Source organism: Camelus ferus, chromosome 6, assembly GCF_009834535.1.
Source record: "Camelus ferus isolate YT-003-E chromosome 6, BCGSAC_Cfer_1.0, whole genome shotgun sequence".
Taxonomy (NCBI): Eukaryota; Metazoa; Chordata; class Mammalia; order Artiodactyla; family Camelidae; genus Camelus; species Camelus ferus.
This window is the reverse complement of record NC_045701.1, coordinates 35,088,200-35,113,326: the sequence shown is the minus strand read 5'-3', so window position 1 is coordinate 35,113,326 and position 25,127 is coordinate 35,088,200. Positions and strand designations below refer to the sequence as shown.

The following is a 25,127-nucleotide window of genomic DNA, read 5'->3' as shown; positions in this document are numbered from 1 at the left end:
CAAGTATCCTGACTGCTGTGACAATACACTACCAAAAGGAGAGCTGAAGGAAATCATTTTCCTACAAAGTTAAGTTCCCAGTTGAGTGAGGGATCAAACCTGATATCTGAACACAGCATTTGAAAAACCCATCCACAAGAGGAAAATCAGGTGCAAATAAAAAAGGGACTTTTATCATTTGAATATTGACACAGATTTGGATACATTTCAATGTCCTTATTTCAGAATTTTTGTTGGGACTATGCAAAGGATCAAGCAACTCCCCTCCTCACAGAGCAGAATGAATGTGCTCATTCACAAAGTCATGTGTATAAAATGGTGTGAAGTATTGGAAAGATGCTTTTCTTCTTTGATCAGATTTGTGTAAACTGCAGAAGAGGAAAAAAATTTTAAATTGTTGTTTAGTTCTTCTTTTACAATCATAAACCTAACTCTTAATCTAGGTAGACTTGGAGGGAGATCAAGAAAATATGGAACCAAAGGAACTGTCGCAAGAGCAAACATTACAGGGCACTGAGAGCAGACAGAGGTGGAGGGGTGCTCTCCTGAGCCACAGAAGAAATGGTCTGGTGACTGAGGTAAAACGTAAGTCAAATGTATTAGTGTCGCTCGCAGGGGCAATGGTGATCTTGCTGGTCTTGCTGTTCCTGGACCCAAAGTTCCCCATTGCTTCTAAAGCACATATATGCTCTTTTACCTTGCTAAAGACCACCTTTGTTTTTAACCACTCAGTCTTGGCCATGCAGATACAAAAGTGGGAACTGTTTGTGCTAGGCCCAGCATTTGCCATAAACAAGATGCCAGGACCTGTGTGCTTCAGGATGAAGCTCTCATCATCAAATTTGTCCCCAAAAATGGACTTGCCATCACTGCCATTATGATATGAGAAGTCACCACCCTGGCACACAGACTCCAGAATAATTCTGTGAATGCAGGAATCCTTGTAACTAAATGCTTTCTCCCCAGTGCTAAAAGTTTTCTGCTGTCTTTGGAACTTTGTCTTCAAAGAGCTAAAAGGAGATGCAGTCCAGGGGCCCACTGTTGATGATGATGTGGAAGAATACGGTGGAGCTGTCTAAGGCCTGCGTGGCCCGCTATGTCTCTCAGTGGCAGCCTTGCCATCAGCAAAACCCAGAAGAGGTGAATTTTTAATTGAACTCTTTATTCAACTTTTCTTTCCCATGTGTTCCGTCACATGTTTCAGAACAGCACTCCTCATGTACTCTCAGGCTTTAATATTCTCTTCCCCTCCAATCATAAAAAAGAAAGCTGATAAACACATTTTGATCAGATTTCAACATCTCAATATTGTAATCCTCAAGATCTTTCCTTATTTACTTATTCTGAATGCTATGGAAGAAACCGACGTGTTCTACTGTGTTCTCCACTTCTTCTTGGGCGTCTATCTCAGCCCCTGTTGCAGGCATGTGCAGCCACGGGGCTGATTACTATCCAGAAATGGCAGTGGAAACGTTACGTGTGACTTTCAGGCCACAGACCATAAAACCACTTGGTTTCCTCTGTGCTATTTTTCCTCTGGAAGGTTAGGGTAGAGATGCTTATGTTGACCATGGAGACTACACATTGAGGAAGGTAAAGCCTCCACTAGCCTGCCTCCCTGAATGACCACATAGAGAAAGACCTTTTCTATTGATTTCAAATACCTATCTTTGGGCTGTTACACAGCAAATCATAAAATTCTGTTCTTTTGGTTCATTATCCACTTTCTGGACAAATATATTACAGTAAGTAGACTATGTCACTTTAAAACAAATGCTTATTTATAAAGATCACTGACATAATGGTGGAATTTCAGACGCTCACAATGCTAAGTTATAGACAGAGGAAATTTTACTTAAAAATTCATCCTAAATATCTTTCCATACTGGTATGAAAAAAGTTATTTCATTGTTGTAAAGGCTGCATAATGTTTCATGTTGCCTTATTTCATTTAACTAGTTTCCTATTGACAGGACATATCATATTTCATTCTGTTATATATTTGAATGTATTCAATGCTTACTGAAAGTCCTTTCATACCATAGTTTCATCATCCCTAATTTATTTTAATTTATATTACATCATTTGGCTGACGCTTAACAATTTCAATTTTTTTCAGGAATGCTTGGATGCTATCATCTCCAAGTGCTTTATGTGTTTGAGATTTTTGTCTTTATATTTGAATGAGAATTTGGCTAGGTCCATAACAACAAAACTTTGGTTTATGCCTGTTTTCTCTTAAGATTTTTAAGACATTGCTCCTTAGTCATCTTATGCTGAATGTTTTAGTGCAGGGTACTGAGACAAATTAGATTTTTCCCTACAATTTTTGTTACTTGTCTTTGTCTGAATACTTATAGAATCTTTTTTTACCTTGGTGATAACTGAAAGCAGAGACTGCCTCCCCCCAGTTTCTATAGAATACACATTTTTTTTTTACTCTATTAGTTCAATACTATATAGTAAAGAGTAAATATTTATAGTGTTCTGTCGGTTTCCCTCAGACCAATATGTCATTTGATCTGGAAATTCAGACTTTTATCTAATGACTAAACCACTCTGTTATAGTGTTAATAATTTTCAGGTTCATCAGTTATGTCTAAGTTGTACCATCTTTGCCTAACTTTGTTATACATCATCTCTTGGGTTACATTCATTCATTCATTTATGCATTTTCTATTGCAAACTGTATGATTTGTCAACCTTGACATTCATTTCCCTAACTCAGTTTTAAGGTGTGTTCATTCTAATCCTTATTTCCTCTAATATGTCTCACTTATTTTATGTCTTTATTTAAACCTTAGGTATCATTCATGATAGTGAAAACATTTATTACTTCCTAATTCACATTCTTTCTTCTTCATTAACAAACATTTTTCATTGCCTTTATTCTCTTAAGAGTCATATTTTCTATATTAGGGGGTAGTATTTATCTGATTCTTTTATTACATAGTATTTATTTTTATTATAAAAATTCAATGTGTCTTATTTTTTACCATTTACCTACCTTTTATTCATTATTTTTATCTTGTCTACTAACATATCAATGGATGCACTGCATGCTGTGCTGTCTTTATTATTTAATTATTTAATTAAATAATTATATTTAATATTATTATTTAATATTTAGATAAGCAAAGTCTATCCAGAGCAACAATTTACCTAAGGATAATGTGATAAAAGAACCTGGGGAATAAACTGGAGGCGATAAGAAATAAGGAACATACTTCTAAAATATGGAACTGTAGGACAAATATAACTAAAGAATGTCCCAAATAGACTGGTCATCTATGTTTTCTGCAGCACAGATCGCTAACTCATACCAATGGTCTGAAGTTCACAGTTAATGTTGGACTGGAAAAAGATACGGTGCAGTATTCTAAATGTGCAAAACTGTTTCTTGTGAAATAAATTTACATTTCACAAGGCCTGAGGCCCTCATACCAGTCCTCATATAAGATTCCCACAAAATTTATCCCATCAATTCTTCAGAAATGCCCAGTCTAAATCAGCAATAGCAGTTGACTCCAAAGTACCTTAACTTACCCTCCTCTCATACTTTTCTACCACACCAGGCATTGCACAGCTAGTACATCCTTTCCGATTGCGTTCACCACTGATGGGAATTTGACAGTTAATTACACCATTAGTGTATGCCAGGAGTTATCAGCAGTCCACCTACTTTCAATAATGGTTCTGTCAGCCTGCTAGCAGGTAATCCAGCTTCAAAAACTCAGTTTAGAGACTTCTTCCTGGAAACACTCCCATTGTCACCAGCTCTCTTAGATGTGTCTCTGAGATGGTCTCTGAGGTTAGAGATTTTCAGGACAGAAGTATCTTGGAGGATGATCTCAGAAACAGTATTTGAAGGGATTGAGGGAAGCTAATTTGAGTATCGGAAGGTGTTCAACTGCAGTATGTTGCAGCAGAAATCTGTGAGGACTCCATTCAGAACTCTGGAGCTGAGATGGCCTTTTACATTGGCCCCAAAGGTAAGGGGGCTTGGGTATTGTACCCTACATGGTATTAGATGTAGGTTGCCTTCCTGGAGAACATGTAATCTTGGGTGATTCCTTCATCTAAGGACAATTCTCTGAGAACATATATGTGAACTATTAGCAGCCAATATTCTTTGCAGTCATGAGAGTAAGTGCTTAGTCTAGAAGGGAGATTTGGGTAGCACAACCCAGAATCCACTATATTACAGTTTGTATAATTCCAACTTCATACAGTTTTAAGATAGGTAAAACTAATCTATAGCAATAGAAAACAGGATAGAAGTTAAATTTAGGAAGATAATGGTTGGAATAGGGCATGAAAGGTGTTTCTGTGGTGTTAGTGATGCTCTGTTCATGATGTGAGGAATTATTACATGGGTAGGCTCAATTTATGAAAATTCCTCAAGCTATAAAATTGTGTATTTTTGTATATATCATATTTCAATTAAAAGTTTAGTTTAAAAGCAACATGTCACTCAGACACATAACTGAAAGGATTTTTTTAAAATAATTTAATCTTTAGTTTTACTTTTATATAGATTTGTATTTTAGAATGTTGTAGTAACTTTGTATGGTGACAGTTAACTAAACTTATGGTGATCATTTCATAATGTATAAGAGTATAAATAAATCACTATGCTGTACACCTGAAACTAATATAATACTGCAAGTCAATTAACTTCAATAAAAAATAGCCTACCTAAAATAAATAAATAAAAATTTTAAATAAAAGTAAACAAAAATTTGTATTTTGGAATTTTTCTTGGACTCTTTATATATAATTTAATATTCAATTTTCCATAAAGAATATGGACAATTATTATGATCAGGATATTTTTTAAATGAACAACTTGATAGATTTGCATAAATGCCTAATGGTTGTTTAAAATGCACTTTCCCCCAAATTCTTAATATACGAAAAACAAACATCAGACTAACTACAAAAATACCAGTGACAACTGCTTTAAGAAATATACACTTTGGTAGTTAAAAGTTATTTAGCTCAACTGCTTTGCCTGAACAAGATTTAGGAGATGGAGCTGATGAGATTAAAGGAAAGGCAATACAATGGCTTGGTAATTGCCATGTAAATACCCCTTCATTGCAGTGTGAATATGTGACTGCTTCCCTTCTTTAAAGAAGGCTCCAGTTTACATGGTATTTACCTCGGGACTATTAAATGTAATTATAGGGTGCATTTCAGGAGAATGGAAACAAAGTGAAGTTTGGTTTTGCGTATCTATATACGCTAGGAGTTAATAGCTATTTTCCAAAAGTCATTTTGTTTGGGTGTGAGTGCACTGCGTGTGCCTATCCTTAACCAACTGATAAAGTTACTCAGATATCCTAGAATAATTTTTTGACATAATTTTCTTAATATGTTGTGTATCTTATTTCGAAAGTAGAAGAATACTGCAGCCAGGAATAAAATGATTATCCCCAGGTGCTGAAGAAGTCTGTCAGTGACCGTGATACCACGTGACAATCTCTGTGACCTAGTTTTTATTATCATATTCTTTATAATATAATACATAGTTGATGATATATAGACAGTAGGACTCTGTAGCAGATGTTCTGTGTTTATGAAATGTCTTTCTACTGCCTGCTGGGGAAACCAGAGTACATTTCCCAGCCTTCCCTAACAGTTAGATGTAGCTCTATGACCAAGTTGTGGCCAAAGGATGGTTCTGGGAGTTGCAGCACACCACATCCAGGCTTGCCCATAAAAAAACTCCTCTAAGTAATGTCCTTGTCTTCTCTTCCCCTGACTGCCAGCTAGAGGCAGACACTCCATCAGAAGTCTCTGAGGCCCCAAGGATAGCAAAGACAAACATGAAAGAAGTTTCAATGCCTAGATGACCAAGTCTAACACCATGTAAAAACTATAGATATATCAGGTAGAAAGAACATATCATGTTAAACCACTGAAATCCACAGGTGTTTGTTATAATACTTACATTTATAATAATCTATAATAATTATATTTATAATCTTTATATTTACCCACTTAACATAAACAATTATTTATGTTAATAATGCCAAAAATTTTTACTGTAAATGATATGCCACCATTAAAAAAAAACTACACTGTTTGGCACTGGTTTAATAGTTGAGGAATGGACAACAAGAAAACAGATACTGTAGGTTTGAAACCGGGGGTTTTCAGTTGAGCTGTGACAAAATTTCCATCTGCAACAACTTGGAAGGCAAGTCATATACATAATGAGACTATTGCTTTAGAGGAAGTGACTGGGAAAAGGCAGAATAAAAAGGTGTCTCAGTTATTACTGGCTGCCTTTAGCCAAATGTTTCTAGAAAGATATGCTACAAAGTTTAAAAAGAATTGAAGACAATCTGGAGATGTAAAGCCATTAAGGATTGGAAAGGCAACTGTTCTAGACTCTCCTTTAGAAAGTGCTCAGTATGGGGGGAGAAAAAAGTTGAACAAAAACTTTTCTGTTAAAATTAAATAAGTAGAATAATTAAATAGCTAAGAGAAAGAAATAGAGAGTGAGATAGGTAGGAAACTCAAAATTAAAATGTATTAGAACTTTGGGAAAGAACTATAGGTGTGCTTACTGGCCCATGGGACTGACTGGACTCAGATGGATCAGAAGGTTAGCAAGTTTTTGCAGGAACTGTGTAGCCAAAAGAAACTAAGAGTATTGTCTAAAAATGCCTCTAGTTTTTCAAATCTTAAAAAAATCCTGACAGTAAGTAAACTTTAGCACACGTAGACCCCAGTCAGGACATACTCTCCTTTATACATAAGATATGATCACAGAGGATAACAAGAAAGACCTTATGAATGATAGAGCCAAGGCCCTAGAAAAATGTTGGATAGAGAGAATAAGGATGTTTCTCCCCAAACTCAGAGCCTAATTAAAGAATTTTCCTCACCAACCTCCACCACAATTCTGAGTCTTCATAAAACATGCCTAGCAGGATATCAAACATGGAGATGCAGCTGTAATGCCATATCTTTCAATTTCCACATTTGCTTTTGCTATTCTGGACCTTCTCCACCATTGTGCATAATTGATGTATTAGGGGCAGATAACTTGTCTTTGCTAGTTCATTGATGTCTGGGCCAGGACCTGCTGGAGAGGACAGTGTATCATCAGAAAAGCTTAAAGGTGGAATGGACAACTAGATAGGAAGTTGGACTGTCTCTCAGGGTTACTGTGTCTTATATGTAGGGGGAAGAATAAAACAGGTATTTGTTGATCAAAAGTCAGACAGACTATGCAGAGATTGCTTTTCCTGCTACCTTCCTATCTGAGATTGAGTTCCCCCAAAACAGACTCTGAGATGTAGATTTGCACGTGGGTTTGTGTACCTGTGCTTAGGAGTGGAGGAAGCAGGATTCTATAAAGGAAGGGGATGCACTGTTACAAACTCAGCACAAAGGCCTCAGTCATCCCATAGGAAACACTGTCACTGAGGGGGCCCTTCCTGGTTGTCTTGCCTGTGGCAAGAGGGCCAGGTCTTTCCAGTCTGCATTGACCACTGACGGAAGTGGACTGCCAATGAGGACGGGGCAAGAACAAGTTGTGGCAGATTTCTTCACCTGAGGGCAATTTCTAGAGAAACAGTTGGAAGTTATCCCTCACCAGTACTCCAAGCAGCTGGAGAAACAAATACCTCAGTCCTGAAGGGAGATCTGAAGGACACACCACAACATCTACTATCCTCCAATTTGCAGAAAGCAAGATAGCGTTTTCTACTCTGCCACCCTCGCAGCCAGGGATGGCTCCATGATCAAAGGACACATGCAATTTTCAGGCTTGATGAGTAAAATTCCCCTGCACAGTCATCCACACTCTGTCTCCCCACAACACAAACTGCCTGTTACAGATGACCCAGCAAGGACAAGGTGTCACGGTGAATACTGAAGGTTTCACAAAACTTGGATCCTAAATGACCAGGATGAATATTGCCACCTAGCAGGAAATATCTCAGTTTGGATTTTTCATAAGGAAAAAAGTGAATCCATTTTGCTAAGGAACAGAGATTTGGGAGTTATGTGTTACAGAAGGCAATATTATTTATGCTAACCAATAAAGATCCATACAGTAACAATAAATCATATATATGTGACAATGTATACTTTATCCAAAGTTCAAAAAGAACAGTAGTCATGATGGTAGTGATAAGAAAAAAATTACAAAAAGAAATAGGCCTTGCATGTATGTAATTCACTTGAGCACTCCTAGCTGGTTTGTTTGTTCATTGGTTAATTAAAGAATTGGATTGAATCACCAAGGTTCTTTCCAGCGCTAATAATCAATGATTTTATGACATCCTCTCAGAGATAGAATGATGGTATACAATCACTTTTGAGAATTTCATAATTCTATAAAGCCACATGGGTCACCCAAGGTGGAATCTGATATGTAGAATTCATGCCAAAACCCATGTAATTCATTTACTGTAAGTCCTATCATCACTGGCCAAGATTCAGACTTAGACGCTCCATGATTCATGATTAATGTGCTTCTTTCTGGAGTGTTTAATTAATGCCTTTTATGCCAGCAGTCTAACTGTGCTGTTGACTGAATTACCAACACTTCTCTGTTGGGACTGGGTGCTTCACATGCAGGTCATCTCAATACTTATATCCTAGTAGGAAGGGTTTGCAGAAAAAAAATTCTCTTTTTCTTTCAAGAAACTGGTCTGCTTCTTGTGCTACTAGAAAGATTTTCCATGATTCAGTCCACCATAATAATAAGAATGTCTTCTCAAAAAGTATCTTTCCCTGATATTGTTGTCTGGCCAGTCACTGTGTCAGACTGAGAGAATCCACTGGTATACCGAGCATTCCAGGGACAGCACTACTTAGCAGCAAACGCATCAGCTTCCAAAACTGTGCACAGGCGATAGTCAGGAGGGAGAGTTTCAAGTGAAATTAATAGCCACCTTGTGCTTTTTTAAAAAAAATCAATGTATTATTGAAATAGTATTCATTCAAGGTTGCACAGCTGGTTTAATGCTGATTATGCTTTAAGACAGAATAATTAAATAGGACAGAAAATGGTGTAAAGTTATGCATGACAGAAAAGATTCCAAGAACACTACAACCAAGACCAGGTAGAGCCTCATAAAAGAAGCTCAGATAAATTTAATGAAAAACTGTGAGTTTACTACTTTTTTTTCTTCATCTAAAGGAGTTAGCTTTGTGAAAATACCATGCACACTTGCAGAGTTCTACACTTTAAAAATAACTCTAATACACATTCTTATGCTCATTTCCACAGCTTATATGCAGTGAACAGAACATATTAAACCCAATTAAAGTTTTGCCTTATGAGATTTTTCATGTATGTGTTAATCAAATAAAACAATTTTCTAAAAGAAAAAGGCCCTGGGGGACCTAGATTAAAACAAAAATTAAATAAAAATTTAAGAAATACAATCCTATCATAATTATTTTAATGGGTATTCATGAAATAAACTTATATCATTAGGTAATTTTAGGGAACTTGGATTTCATGGCTAATGCTTTAAAAAATTATTAGCATTTGATTTTCTCTGTTATGCTCTTTTGTTAACAATGTATTGATATTAATCTTTTAAATATTGATGCTTCTTTAAGTATAATAATTAAAATTACTCAAATATTCAGACATTTTAAAAAAGCAATACTAAACCCATTCATGTTGTAAATTCTTGTTCTCATTTTAACATTATGGTATTTTTCATTTGAAATGACTTGTCTCATTTATATTAGGTTATTTTAAATGTTATTCCCTTGCTGAATCCATTTCAAAAATTTACTAGCCTTGTTATTATTGGTTAATATCTGAGAACTTTAAACTACTTAGTACAAAGGTACATATATGTGACTTAAAGGATTTCAGAATCTTTAAAATCCTTAAAAAATAAACAATTGAAATGTATACATACACATATTAAACACACATTCACAGAGCCTGAGGTTTGGGGTGACTGATGAAATTACTAAAATTTGCAAACTAAAAGCCTAACTCCAGTGGTTCTAATAAGTATATAGAAAACATCTAGTTCTCCACTTGGATGGCTGCACATATGCATTTCATAGAGGAATCACAACTATCCGTTACATTCTCTTTTATGAATTTTAAACTCTCTAAGCAATGATGCATTTGACTGAGCATCTTCAGCATTCTCATTACATTGGATAAGAGCAAGATTAAAATGTCTCTTCACTTTAAAAATGAAACAAAACTTTGGGCTGGGAATTACTATTTTAAAGAAAGAATTATTTCTGTAGATTTTGCATTGGTTCAGCAGCAAAACTGGTTCTACATTGTTTTGCTCAGCATCCTGCTGGTTGTTCAGTCTGTCACAATATATAAAATATCACTGCTCTGATATCACTGCAAGCTTTCCAAGCGATTGCATTCCAGACATAATTAAGAATAAACTAATGCCTTCAGACATGCTACTTTCTCCATTGCAAATGATCATTTTACAGAACAATACATTATATTTTTCCATCAGAGTTTGATTTACTAGTCATAGCTGGAGAATAAATTTGATCTGTTTTATCTATTGGATACTTTAGAATAAATTTCTACTTCCATTTAAAAATTTACTAATTTAAAGTTATATTACCTCTTCTTATCAGTTCATGTTCTCCTATAACCTTCAATTCCTCCTGAAAAAAGCATCTAGCAACTTTTCCACAGTACTTAAACTGATTTTTAAAGATACGGTAATAGGTACCCAAATGGAAAAATCCTATTTTAGCTGCCCTTTAATAATGTGCTTTTAAGAGATATATTGGGGTCTTATAATTTTGAGCTGACTTCACAGAATGGAAAATTTCTCAGATCTTTTCTTGATATTTCAGGCATCAGTGAAACAGGGAAACACATGCTTTGTTTTTTTAAACCAAGCAAAAAAAAAGTGTTTTCTGAAGAGTACTCAGATGTGACTTCTGAAAAGCTTAGTTTAGAGACTCCAGGACTTCATTCTCACTGCCAAGGGCACAGAGACCATATTTCCTCCTTCTCACTGATTCTCAAGGCACAGTGTTTCATAGTGAATACCTCTCAGAAAGCGTCACATCACCCTTCGAACTGTTCTCCTTACTGTAAGAAACACTGCATTCTCAAATTAACAATTCTAAAAAGATAACTTCTAATAGCATTAAAATGCTCCAAATTCAGTTCACCAGGGCTTCTCATTACCAACACATCCCTATTCTCAAACCTGATTATTTGGGTTAATAGAACTTATAAAAGATCCCTCCTAACTGTGTATTTTGTGTTTGAACCCTCTCTGTACATCTGATAAGTGATGTCCCTAGCTACGCTGTGTGAGAGGTAATTAATAAACCACTGTTTTCCAAGCTTCACGATGTGAGAACCAAAGAATTCCTTTCTAGATCCCTGTCCACTCAATGGACTTCACGCAGTCTATTTGTTTTATCTTGATCATGGGTAGGTTTCTTAGAAGTCAAGCAGAAATGAGTCACCTCTGAAACTGAAGCTACCTTCTCTTAAGCCAGCTGATTTCACATATGTTTTACCTTCCAAATACACATAGACATTAAAAAATATATTTTTGTATGTGTTTAAGACAAATTTATAACTGCCCATAGGTAGAGTACCTGTATTTATCACATTTTAGTTGAAGTGAACAAACAGTTCAGTCAAAAGAGTATTTATTTCAACAGAATGACTTCTTAAACTAATTTTCATCAAGGCATTTAACATTTTAATCAAAGTTCACTGCTAGTAAAATAACAAAATTGTTCTAGCATGTAAAAAGATAAATTTGGTATTTTTAATATTGGATATATTAAAAAGAATTTAATCTTGAAAATTATATAATTTAGATACTTGGCTTACTCACATTCTATACCCAATTCTTAAGAAATTAAGCAACGTTCTAGCCACAAGAAAAAGAGTATATTTATGTGAGCAGCAGTTCAGTCAGCTGCCAGATTCACCCTGATTTATCTTTGTTTCAGTTTCTCTTCCCTTCTACTGCATACACTGAGTTTTGGTAAGCTATAATCAAACCACTTCTGCCTTACATTCTTTAGACCCTATAGGCTTTTAAATTTATTTTATTGTTTTTAATTGTAGTAGCTGATTTACAATGTTGTGTTAGTTTCTGGTGTACAGCATAGCAATTCAGTTTATTTATATATATATACACACACACACACACACACATATAAACACACACACACACGTATAGTCTTTTTCATTATGGATTATTAAAAGCTGTGGAATATAGATCCCTGTGCTATACAGTAGGACCTCATTGTTTATCTCTTTTGTATATTGTAATTTGTATCTGCTAGTCTCAAACTCCTAATTTATCCCTCCCCCTGCTTTCCCCTTTGGTAGCCATAAGCTTGTTTTCTATGTCTGTGAGTCTGTTTCTATTTTATAAAAAAGTTCATTTGTATCATTTCTTTTAGATTCCACATATAAGTGATAGCATATGATATTTGTCTTTCTCTTTCTAGCTTACTTCACTTAGTATGATAATCTCTAGGTCCATCCATTTGTTGCTGCAAATGGCATTATTTCATTCTTTTTTACGGCTGAGTAATATTCCATTATGTGCGCGCGCATATATATATATATACACACACACACCCCCGACACATCTTTATCCCTTCATCTATCGATGGACATTTTATAGAGTAGATCTAATAAAAAAATATATTAAATTGTTTCTCAGACTGGGGTATGACTGGAACCATGTGAATTCACAAAAAAGCATGCTGAATTCAGTGAGACTCTGTCACTTTGAAAGACACAGGATGTGATTCCCTCATCACATCATGTGGCCAAAATCCCACTAAATTAAAACCTGGCAAATTTGTTTTTAGTTTCTTGAGTATGCCATGTTCCTTCGGTTCTCAAGGTCTTCATTAATCTTATTTCCTCTCCCATTCCATGACCTGGAATACATCTACTATCACTTCTGATCACCTCAATCTCCTCTTCACTCCACCTGCTCTTAGTTTTGTGCTTGTCCAAAACACACTCAACTGTTCCTTCAGAGCAACTGTCACACTATGATAAATTTGCTGCTCACTATTTTTCTATGTCTGCCTTTCCATACATGCTTTAGTTACCAGTAATACTGAACCTGTGTCTATTTTCTAATCACTTGATTACCAATAAATGGATGTTCCATAAATGGTTAGCTAAAATGTATTCAAATAATATAGATACATTTATACAAGCATTTGAGATGGAGATTCATATTTTTCTTCACCTTTCAGCACGATTTTTTTCAGCAAAAATAAGTCTAAGAATAGCCTGGAGTAACTATTATTACCATTAACAAAATATTCAGCAGATGCCTACTAGTTAGGACGCATTCTGTTGCAAGAAACAACGATTAAGAATTCAACTTTCAGGAATAAGGAAATTTGCCTTATGTGACAAGAAATTCTGGCACAGAAAGAATCTAGACTTAAGTTAACTCAGTGCTCAAAACACATCCCAAAGGCTCCAAGTTGTGTTCAGCTTTAGAATCCAAGGTGTTTCCTTGGACTAGACAACTTTGGCAAATCTAAGGATTGCTTCCAGAAATGAAGGGAAAAAAATCAAAGAAATAGGTTTCATTTGTATACTTCTCTTTGAAGCAAAGACACAGCCAAGTCTCATCAGCTGGAGTGATACTATATGCCTCCAAGAAAACCATTCACTAGTAAGAGGAAAGGGACCGCCATGATCAGCTTAGAGCAGTCAGGACTGACTCTTAGAGCAAAGGACTGTGCCAGCCTCCCCTGAGGTACAAGATGTAAGGAGGAAATGGGATAAAACAAGTTGTTTTCTTTTAGAAAGAAGTAAATGGTTTGGGGGGAATTAAAATTAGGTAGGTAGTGTCAGACTTAGTGACCTAAAAATGTAAGGTCCTAAGGTAAATAAGATAAACTTTTTGAAAAGTAAAACAATTTCTTCTATCATTTTACATTTTTGCCAAAGAAAACATTAATTTAAAAAGCATATTATGTTCTTTTATATTCCCCAATACGAGATACAGTTTTCACCTTGTAATTTGTGTGAGCCATTTTCTTCCCTTTTAAAATGGAAGGTAGTATGGGCTTGATGTTTGGACAGGGTCATGCAAGAAGCAGGGGGCTTGACAGGAAAAGCTAAGGGGAAAGACAGACAGTCTGTAAAATTACAAAGGTGAACAGAAACAATGTGTTCTGTCTATAATATATAACAAAGTTATAACAATGAAGTGTCTTTTGTTTAGGTAAAAAATAAAGACAGACAAACAGAGACAGATAATACCCAAGAAAAGCATTAAAGTCTGACATGGAATGTGGAAATCCTTCTTTCTTCTGAGGTGACTTTAAAATAATTATAAATTTCTTATGATTCCAAAATAAAGATTCTACTTTTTCTCTTTTCCTTTTTTAAAAAAAAAATTAGCTAATATTCTAATGAATTTAGTTGAAACTGAATGTAGAGTTCAATTAACATGTGTTCCTTGTAGTCAAGAATATCACGAAAAGCATCTTAGCATGATACTAAAACTCAATATACATATAAGCAGGGAAGTTAATCACCATCATTACCATTTATACTCATTCTGATAACTGCTGAGTCTTGCAGAAGTAAATTACATAGATGCTATAGAACAGCAAAAAACATTATATTCAGCAGAGAACTCAAAATAGCTTAAGCAATATCAGCCTTAGATTAAATAATTCTTTCTGTAAAAATTAAAAATTAGCACTAAGTAACACTAGTTTTATCATGGCAAAGAAGATTTCAAAAAGCTCACTGGTTGATACTGGGTAGAAGTGTCCTGCTGTGATAACTATTACAACTGCTCTGACCATTGATAATTCAAGAAGAACATACCCACTATGGACACTGTCCAGATTCCTTCACTTCTACTCTATTAGTCTTCCTAACTCATTTCAGCCCTCATCAGCATATCTCCTAAATGATAGTAGAGAGAATGAGGCTTAATATAAATAGATCGTCAAAGTGACTCTGGTAGATTGACCAAAGACTTCAGTTGGATAACAACTGTTGATTACAGCATAACATTCAGAAAACATTACTGCAGGAGTTAAAATTTTAAATATACCAATAAATTCAAGTATAAATTATTCAAGTGATGTATTTCCCTTGAAAATTACAAAATATTTAAAGAATGATAAAGTGACAGGAACACTGCATTACAAGAAATCAGACGAGTCTCCTGTAAAAATGGGGTCTTGATTTTCAAGTCAGTGCTCTATCCTGTTATTATTCCTACATTCTAGGGCACAAAAAGGAAAAACTATGTCAACTTTTAACAGCTTTATTGAGATACAGTAAAGGTAAAATATATTGTATATATTTAAGTTTTCACATGTGTACTATCACCACTGACATGGAAATGAATACATCCATCACCCTAAATTCCCTATGAATTTTAGAATCAGCTTTTACGATTCTGCAATAAAATCTACTAGAATTTTGATAGGGATTGAACTGAATATGTAGGTCACAGTAGAGGTGTATGCCATCTTATTTCAGTCTTCTGATCTATAAATACAGAATTTTCCTAATTATTTATATCAATTTCTTTCAGCAGTGTTTTATTAGTGTAGAAGTCTTATACCTCTTAGATTACATTGATTCTTAAGGATTTTATTTTTTTGATGTTATTGTAAAAGAAATTGATTTTAAAATTTCTCTTCAGATTGTTCATTGCTAGTGTGTAGAAATACAAGTGATTTATGTAGGTTGACCTTGTATCCAGCGACTTTGTTGGACTGACTACTAATTCTAGCAATTTTTTATGGATTCTTTAGGATTTTCTACACATAGGATCATATTATATGAAAAATAGAGACAGCTTTACATCTTCCTTTCCAATACGGATGCCTTTCTTTTTCTAGTCTGATTGCTTTGCATAGAAATTTCAGCACAATGCTGTACATCAGAGGTGAAAGTAGGCATCTTTGTCTGCTTCCTTAAGGGCAAAGCTTTCAGTTTTTTCACCATTGAATAGCTATGGATTTTTCATAAAAACTCTTTGTCATGTTGAGAAATTATCTGTTACTCCTAGTTTTCTGTGTGTTTTGCCATTTTAAAAAAATTTTTGTACATTATGATAGTATGTTAGATTTTGTGAAATGTCTTTTCTGCATCAGTTGAGATGTATTTTTAAAATCCATTCTATGTTGATGGATTATTTTTATACTGTGAACTACCCTTGCATTCTTGGAATACATTCTACTTGGTCATAATACATAATCCTTTTAATACGCCGCAGGATTTGGTTTGATAGTATTTTGTTGAGAACTTTTACATCAATATTCATAAAAGATATTGAAAAGACTTTTAAAAATATTTTCTTGTGAAGCCTTCAGTAATGGCTTCACTTTCTCATGAGTGAGTTAGGAAGCTTTTGCTCTTTTTCTGGTAAGACTTTGATTAGTGTTGTGAATTCTTCTTTAAATGTTTGATAGAATTAACCAGTGAAGCCATCTCACACTGGGTTTTTCTTGGTTGGGAGGTTTTTGAATATTTATTCAATCCCTTTCCTTATTACACATCCATTTAGACTTTCTATTTTTTCTTTCTACAAGTCAGTCTGTTTCATGTAGGGTATCTAATTTATTGGTATGTAATTGTTCATAATACTCTCTAAAATCTTTTTCCTTTGAATCCATGTAAGACTATTAGCAATGTCCCCAATTTTATTTCTGATTTTGGTATTCTGAGTTTACCGCTTTTGTCTTTGTTCAGCCTAGCTAAGGATTGTCAATTTTGTTGATTATTTTCATAGAAATGACTTCTCATTGTATTCATTCTCTCTACTGTTTTTATATTCTCTATTTCATTGATCTCGATCTTCATTATTTTGTTCTGCTGCTTTGTGTTTAGTTTGCTCTTTTTCTAATTCCTTTGGTTGAAAATTAAGTTATTGATTTGGTATCTTCCTTTTTTAAACATAGGTACTTAGAGCTGTAAATTTCCTTCTAAGTGATGCTTCCACTGCATTCCGTAAGTTTTTGCATGTTTTGTTTTCATTCATCTCATCTAATTTCCCTTGTATTGTCTTCTTTGATGTTTTGGGTGTTTAAGAGTGGTTTATTAAATTATTATTTTCCACAATTTGTAAACTTTCCAGGTTTCTTTGTTATTGATTTCTTGTTTCATTCCATTGTGGTTGGAAAAGAAACTTTATACAATGTCAGCCATTTAATGTATTGAGACTTGCTTTGTGACCAAATATATGGTCTATCCTAAATAATGTTTCATGTGTACTTGAGAAGAATATGTAATCTTCTCTTATTTGATAGATTGCTCTATATATGTGTGTTAGGTCTCTTTTTATAGTGTTGTTCAAGTTTTCACTTTTCTAGTTGCTATTCTGTCCAGTTTTTGTATTCATTATTGAAAGTAGGATACTGAAGTCTCCAACTATTATTGTAAAACAATCTATATACCCCTTCAATTCTGTCAATTTTTATTTCACATATTTGGAGACTGTTAGATGTGTATGTTTATAATTCTTACATGTTCTGCATGAATTCATTCTATTATCAATATATAGTCATTTCTTATGAAAATTGTTTTAAATATACCAATGTATTTTACATATTTGCAAAGAATGTCTTTTTCTATACTTCTCTTTCAATGTATTTGTTTTTAAATCTAAAGTAAACATCTCATAAATAGCAACAGTTGAATTATACTTGGTTTTTTCCTTCCTATTCTGTCAATTTCTGCATTTTAAGGGGAGAATTTATTTACATTTAATGTGATTTCTGATAAGGAAGCACTTCTGACATTTTGCTATTTGTTTTCTATATACCATCTTATTTGTTGTTGTTACCTAATTTCTCTAAATGTTTTCTTTTCTTTAATTGCTTTTTTGTGTGTACACCATTTTGATTCCCTTCCTATTTCTTTTACTGAGTAGTCTTTAATTATTTTCTTAGTGGTTACCCTGAGGATTATAATTATCTTACATTATAATAATCTTGTTTGAATATCAATTTGGTTTCAATAGTATACAAAAATTTGCTCATATTTCATACCCACCACACACTATGTTGTTATTGTCACAAATTACACTTTTATAGGTTGTGAGCCCTTTGAAATGAATTTATAGTTAATATTTTATACATCTATCTCTTAAGTCAGACAGGTAAAAAGAGGAATTACAAACCAAACACAAAATAACATTGGCTTTTATATTTACCTATGGAGTTGTCTTTTCTGGTATTCTGTTTCTTCATATGGCTTCAAATTACTCTCTGTTGTCCTTTCATCTCAGCCTGAAGGACTCTCTCTGACATTTCTCATAAGGAAGGTCTACTAGAATAAGCTCCCTCTCTTTTTGTTTAGCTAGGAATGTCTTAATTTCTCCTTCATTTTTGGGATAGTCTTGTCAGATATAGAACTCTTGTTTGACAGTTTTTTTGTTGTCAGGACATTAAAGCTACTGTCCACTATTTCTTCAGATATTATTTATGCCCATTTTTCTCTCTTCTCTCCTTCTGAGACTCCCATTATGCATATGTTGGCACACTTGATAGTATCTCAAAGATTTCTTAGGCTGTATTCCTTTTTTTCTTCACTCATTTTTCTTTCTGCTCTTCAGATTGGATCCTTTCAATTGATATATCTTCAAGTTAGCTGATTCTTTCTTCTGCCTGCTCAAATTTAATGTTGGACCCCTCAAGTGAATTTTTACTTTTACCATTTTATTTTAATTCCAGAAATCTATTTGGTTCCTTGTATATAATTTCTATCTCTTTATTATTACTCTTTATCTGGTGAAATATTCTTCTGGTATGTTTTAGTTTTTATTTTTACCATGGTTTCCATTAGCCATTTGAGAATGCTTAAAACAGTAGATTTAAAGTATTCGTCCAGCAGGACCAAAATCTGAGCTTCCCCAGGGACAATTTTTTGTTAACTTCTTTATTCTTGTAAATGGGCACTATTTTCTTATTTTTTTTGTATGCCTGTTGCTTTTGTTGTTGTTGAATACTGGACATCTTTTATTAGATTAGATTAGATTCCTCCCCACAGCCAGGATCTGTTGTTGTTGCTTCTTGTGGTCATTGTTTGTTTAGTGTTATTTCTGAGTTACTTCTGTAAAGTCTGCATTTTCATCATACGTGGCCACTGAAATTTTTGTTCCATTAGCTTAGTGATCACCTAGTGATTTGAAAAATATTTACTTAAACACCTGGAACCAAAATAAACAGGAAAAACTGAGAACCCAAAACTCTCCCAGTCTTTGAACATTGGCTGTATGTAGACACTCAGTCTACAGCTCTTATCTCAGCCTTCACTTCCTGCTTATGTGGAGCCTTCAGAAAAAGGTGGAAATATAAGGTCTTCTCAGATCTTTTCTAAGCATGTGTCCAAATCTAATATATGTATGACCTTCTAAATCACACATAATACATGGGACTTTTTCAAAACCAATTCCTCTGTATATCTCCTTCTCCAATCTGCTTCCTATTCAAACTTTTTGTTCTGGCTGTTGCTTGCTTTAAATGTTACCTAATCCCAGGTGCCCAGGGCTAATTTCATTTGTTTTTTAATGCTTTCAACAAATGCTGCCCTAGAAATGATCTCAGTTCTGGAGAAGTTAAAAGGCAGACAAAATAAAGGAAAACCTTTCAGGGATCCTTCAGAGAACCAACAGACAGGTCATAAGACACAATCACAATTTTTGGAGAATATGGTCTGTTACTTAACATCAACTTGCACCAGGAATGAAGGCTGCTGTCTTCAAGGTTTCCCCAAGTTGGGGAGTGAGAAATAATTGAATATGTTAAAATCACAGAGGTCTCATAAAAATTCAGCTGTTTTACTTTTTCTTTGTTAAGCATTCTCTTACTTCTGTTAAATTTTTAATTAGATGCCAGAATTCAAAAAGAGTTTATTCTGATAGTTTTTGCCAGCTTATTCATTACTTCTGTGAAGACATGGAGTTTTAGAATTCCCAAGTCTGACAATTTCACTGAAGTAACTCTCGTTGTACCATTTTTAAAACAGGGGATGTTTTATTTCTTCTTTTCGAGTCCTTATGTTTTTTTTATTTTTCTTTCCTCATTGCAATGGTTCTAACTTCTATTACAAAGTCATGCTAGAAGTTATCATTATCATGTGAACTAAGGGAAAATTTAAGTGGTTCATTTTTTTTAGAAGCACATTGCTATTTTGGCATTGGAAAATGAATACATTATTCCTTCATCATTTCCTAGTATTGAAAATTCTTTTTATATCCAATTATTATTCAACCTAACAACAAAAAATGTTACAGGTCTCATTGTCACCACTGCAATAAAATTACTGTGATGGAAGCAAAACCTGTGTTCTCAATGTAGCCACATTAACAATTTCTGGACACCATGAACAACAGTGCCCATTTTCATCTAGAATGAGGCTTAGTAGTTCACTTTTTTTAAACATCTGTATTTAATTTGAATAGTATAAAATTCACATTCAGTTGTATAATGCAGTGACTTTTTGTAAATTTGCAGAGCTGTCCAACCATAACCACATTCCAATTTTAGAACATTTCCATCAACCCAAAAAGATCCCTCAAACCCATTTGCAGTTACTCTCCATTCCCATCCATAGCCACAGGCAATTACTAATCTACATTATGTCTCTACAGATTGCCTTTTCTGGATATTTCATATTAAGAAATCATACTGTATGTCACATTTTTTTTACCTGACTTCTTTCAGTTGGCATAATTTTTTTGAAGTTCATCCACCAAGTGGAATATATTGGTACTTTTTTCTTTATATTGTTGAACAAATTTCCACTGTATGAGTATATCACACTTTGTTTATCCATTCACCAATTGATATACATTTGGATTGTTTCCAGTTTCTGATTATTATGAATAATGTTGCTATGAAAATTTACATACAAGACTTTGTGTTTAATTTATCTTGGACAGATACCTAGGTGTAGAATTGCTAGCTTGTATGATAAATTATGCTTTCCTTTCTATGAAACTGCCAAATTATGCTCCAAAGTGGCTGGCACAATTGACATTCCCATAGAAGAGGATAAGAATTCCAGTTTCTTCACAATCTAATCAGTATTTGTTTATGAAGTGGTATCTCACTGTGTTTGCATTTCTGCAATAACTAATAATGCTGAGCATTTTTATGTCCTTATTTTCCATTTGAATACATTTTCCAGTGAAGTGTCTATAAAAATCTTTGAATTTTAAAATCTTTACATTTTTAACTGGGTTGTCATATTGAATTGTAAGAGTTATTTAAATTTCCAAGATACACATCCCTTATATGACATGATTTGTAATTGGTATGTGATTTATAATTATTTTCTCAAAGTCTTTGGTTCATTTTTTCATTGACTCATTGGTGTCTTTTCAGGTGCAAAATTTTTCAATCCTCAGGAAGTCCAATTTAATTATTTTTCTTTACGGATTACAGTTTTGTTGTTGGGATTAAGAAATATTTGTTTACTTCAAGTTTACCAAAATTACTCCTGCGTTTCCTTCCAAGAATTTCAGTTTTAGCTCCTACATTTAGCTCTATCTTCCATTTCAGTTAATTTTTGCATACGGTGTGTGGTGTAAATTTAATTAACTTAGTTCTGTTTTCCATTTTAGTTATTTTTGTATATGCTTAGTTCATTATTCTGCATGTGGATATCTGATAGTCTCAGCACCATTTCTTAAAAACACAATCCTTTCTCCACTAAATAGTCTCAACAATTTTGAAAAATTGCCTTGGTATCACTGGTAAACATCTTTAACTATCTTTAATCAAGCACATATTATTTTTGTTATAATTATTGATGCTGTTATTATTAAAATTACTCTTACTATTATTACAATCAGTTTTTGTTAGCATGTAGTATACTACCTTATGTTAGCACAAGGATATTACAGACTCGACAGTGTTAACACCAGTTGCTTCTATTTAAAAAGCACAAAGCCAAACACCTAAGTCATTTACCCAATTTTTTTCCAGAGCTAGAATAATTTTTGATTTATACATATTTTTTATAATCAGAAGCTCTTCATATAATACAAATGCTGTTCCCTAAGTATTTAAACTTGTTTTATACATTCAAATTATAAATAATGGTGAAATAAATGCTTGAGTTATGTATATGCCTGTATACACACATATACATGCACACGCGCACACATAGCTTACTGCTACATACTGGATACATAACAGAATATGCTACTGTGTACCCTGATAATCTTCTCCTTCAAAAGAAAAGTATGAATATATTTCCATGTCACTTGTATTCATAGATATTATTTGTGTGGCTTCACAGTGTTCTATAATGTAGAGATTGCAATATAATTTTATTAATTTCCTGTTTTTAGAGTATTTCTCTGGTATCTGTGTCTGCATGCCACTCTTTTAAAATAGACTGTTTCTCTAGTTTTCTGGTATCTCTTCAATCTTCAGTTCCATATCCCAGATATAATTTCATAAAGCCTCGGAATCTAAATAGGATGCCTTTACCTTGCTGTTCTTTTATAACTGCTTTACCTATCTTGAGATTCAATCATCATATTTTCTTATATTCAGGCCAAGTTGACCAAGCAACTACCTAAATTGTCAACTGGTAACTCAGAAATAATGGAGTGTGCATCAGTGAGTTCATACCAATCTTATATATTTTTAAAGTAATCTTTTTTGTGTGGGGACTGAAAAGTGACGTCTTATAATATTAGAAGTTACTTAAGTTAGTATTGTCGTGGCATTATTGTACTAAACCCTAGTTTTCAGAGGGAATTTTTACCTACTCTATGTCTCAAGTTTTGACACATAGGCACTGGTCAAAATGGGTTGGTTATTACCTCGTCTCATAATTTCATATGTGTTACACATTATTGGTCATGTATGAAAATGTATACAATAAATATTTAAATCTTGTAGTTTGTTGAATAATTAGGCAGTATGGATTCAGCCTCAACAGATAGCTATAGTTCTAAATATTCTTTAAAATTTACTTTTCAAAAGAAAAACAGTTATATATAATCTGTGGGTGTGTGCACATGCATGTGCGTAGGTGTATCATACACACATACCCAGAATGACAGAAAGACAATGAGGACCAGTCACATTTTTTATTTCTTCAAGACTAACTCGTTGGATTTTAGAAAGGTAAAATAGGTCAGCTGTTACCAGACATTTAAAAATACTTTAAAGATATTAGTTTTAAGGAACATAATAAAAGTGTCCTCTTGGAAAGATGTGAAGCAGCTTGTCACATTAAAGCTCTGAGAACTGTGCAGAGCTGGGTATTTCTCTATGTTACTAAGGAAATAACAATTATAATACTCAGATCACTGCATCAAAAATTTTCATTTTATGTCAATATTTTCACTCTTTCTCTGTTCATTTCTGGTTGCCTTAGAAGAGAACAGTTATTCTTTGTCAGGTTGAGGGCATTCAAGTGAACCAAAAGGTCAATCTAATTAAAAAAGGGAAAGAACTTCAAACCACAAGGGGAAAAAAGATCCAGCTAAATGCCAAGGAATTTATATTACTGAATGTATGAGGTAAACAGTCAAACAATGAGATGAATGCACAAAGGTGTCAAAGAGGAAAAAAAAAGTAGAGTCTGTGACCTTTAAATTATTTTTTTTGTAAATTAAATGATATTTACTCCTTGAAAGAGAAACACTGCACATTAGAAACATTTAAAAATACAATTATTTTTTATTATGTCTTAGTTTCGGAAAGCTTTATTTTCCTAAAATGATTCACAGAAATATTTATAAACTATTGGGTAGGGAAACTAGATTAAAAGGTAGCAACTGCTCTGAATGATTCTTCCCAAGGACACACTTAATAATTTTAATTTTTAATCTCTGCAAAAGCTATCCATCTTTTCAAACTGCCCCCCCCCCCAAAGTACTGTTCAAAACACATTTTCACTTTAGTTGTTTCCTATGCCATCTTTTTTTTTTTTACACCCAACATGAAGCCATCCAGTAGTGAGGATACAATAAAGGGTGACATTATCTTCCTGTATTACCTAAACTGGTAGTTCAACTGACTACACTGCAGTCAGTCACCAAATGATTTTAATGCATTTTAACAATGCAGTTTGATGTTTTATGATAGTCTATTGATAATTACTAGTTCATCAGGGACTTTAGTGTCATGGTGGCTGGGAAGTGAGACATTCCATTAATAATTTTACCTCTTGTTAAATCTACTGGTCCAAGCAAACAATACACTGGATTAATCTTATCATCAATCATTTTGTGCCTATACTTTTAAAAATCATAGGAAAAAAAAAGTGTGGTGCCTCTGCAGATTGATGGTCTTTGGTACAACCTGGTTTATGAATAACCTAAAATACCCTTTACCTTTTCCTTTGCCAAGTCATTTTTAGTTGAAACAGGACTGAGCATCCACTGCCGAAGTGCTAGTTTTAGGCTCACAAACAGATTCTGAGGCAAAACATTTCTCCTGCTGCTTTCATCCTTTTCCTCAGTAGTTCTCACTGACTGCAATTGTCCTAATTTTCTAGATGAACACCAAAGTTCCGCACTGTGACTAGCACTGAAGTCCTCGGCACTGCACATTCAGTTAGACCCCAGCAAACTAGCTAGAAGCCCACAAACCTGACTAACTGCTCCTACTTCTTACACAAGTATCTCAAAATCCTGGGTAGTGCTGACCTAGTTCTTCGTATTTGATCGAACCATGGATTTGCCTCTGCTCTGACTCACAACCTGGATAAACACTAAAGGTGTTTATGATTGTTTGAATTACAGTGGCGCCCATTCTCTCATGCTGCAACTGATCGCCAATGAGAACCAGCCTCTGGATTGGAATTAGCTCCAAACTAGTCATGTGTTTATGGAGTGGGTTTTGGCCTAGTCCTATCTATCTATGTCCTATGTCACTTTCCCGCTGGATTGGTATATGTTGTCAAAGTATTAGCATATTTTCTGCTGATGATTTCAGTTTTAAGGCATAACCAACTAACATTTTCACTAAAAATAGAAAATCAATCATAATGTGGTTGATTATGTGTATAAATAAGCCTTGTCAGTTACTCTCCACACTATTACATCTTATAGGAAAGCATTTCTGAGGGAGCATTTTTCACACAATATTTTTCATGTCAACAAGCAACCAAAATCAAAGAATTCAAAAATAAT

At 34.0% G+C, this 25,127-nt stretch overlaps 1 non-coding gene and 1 pseudogene across 1 annotated transcript; both read right to left on the bottom strand.

Moving 5' to 3' along the window:
- Positions 1–460: 460 nt before the first annotated feature.
- On the bottom strand, positions 461–24,545 carry LOC102519159 (annotated as a pseudogene).
- On the bottom strand, positions 20,251–20,386 carry LOC116664589. The gene has a single exon (XR_004321110.1). It is a non-coding gene; the product is annotated as a small nucleolar RNA SNORA1 (small nucleolar RNA).
- Positions 24,546–25,127: the final 582 nt, after the last annotated feature.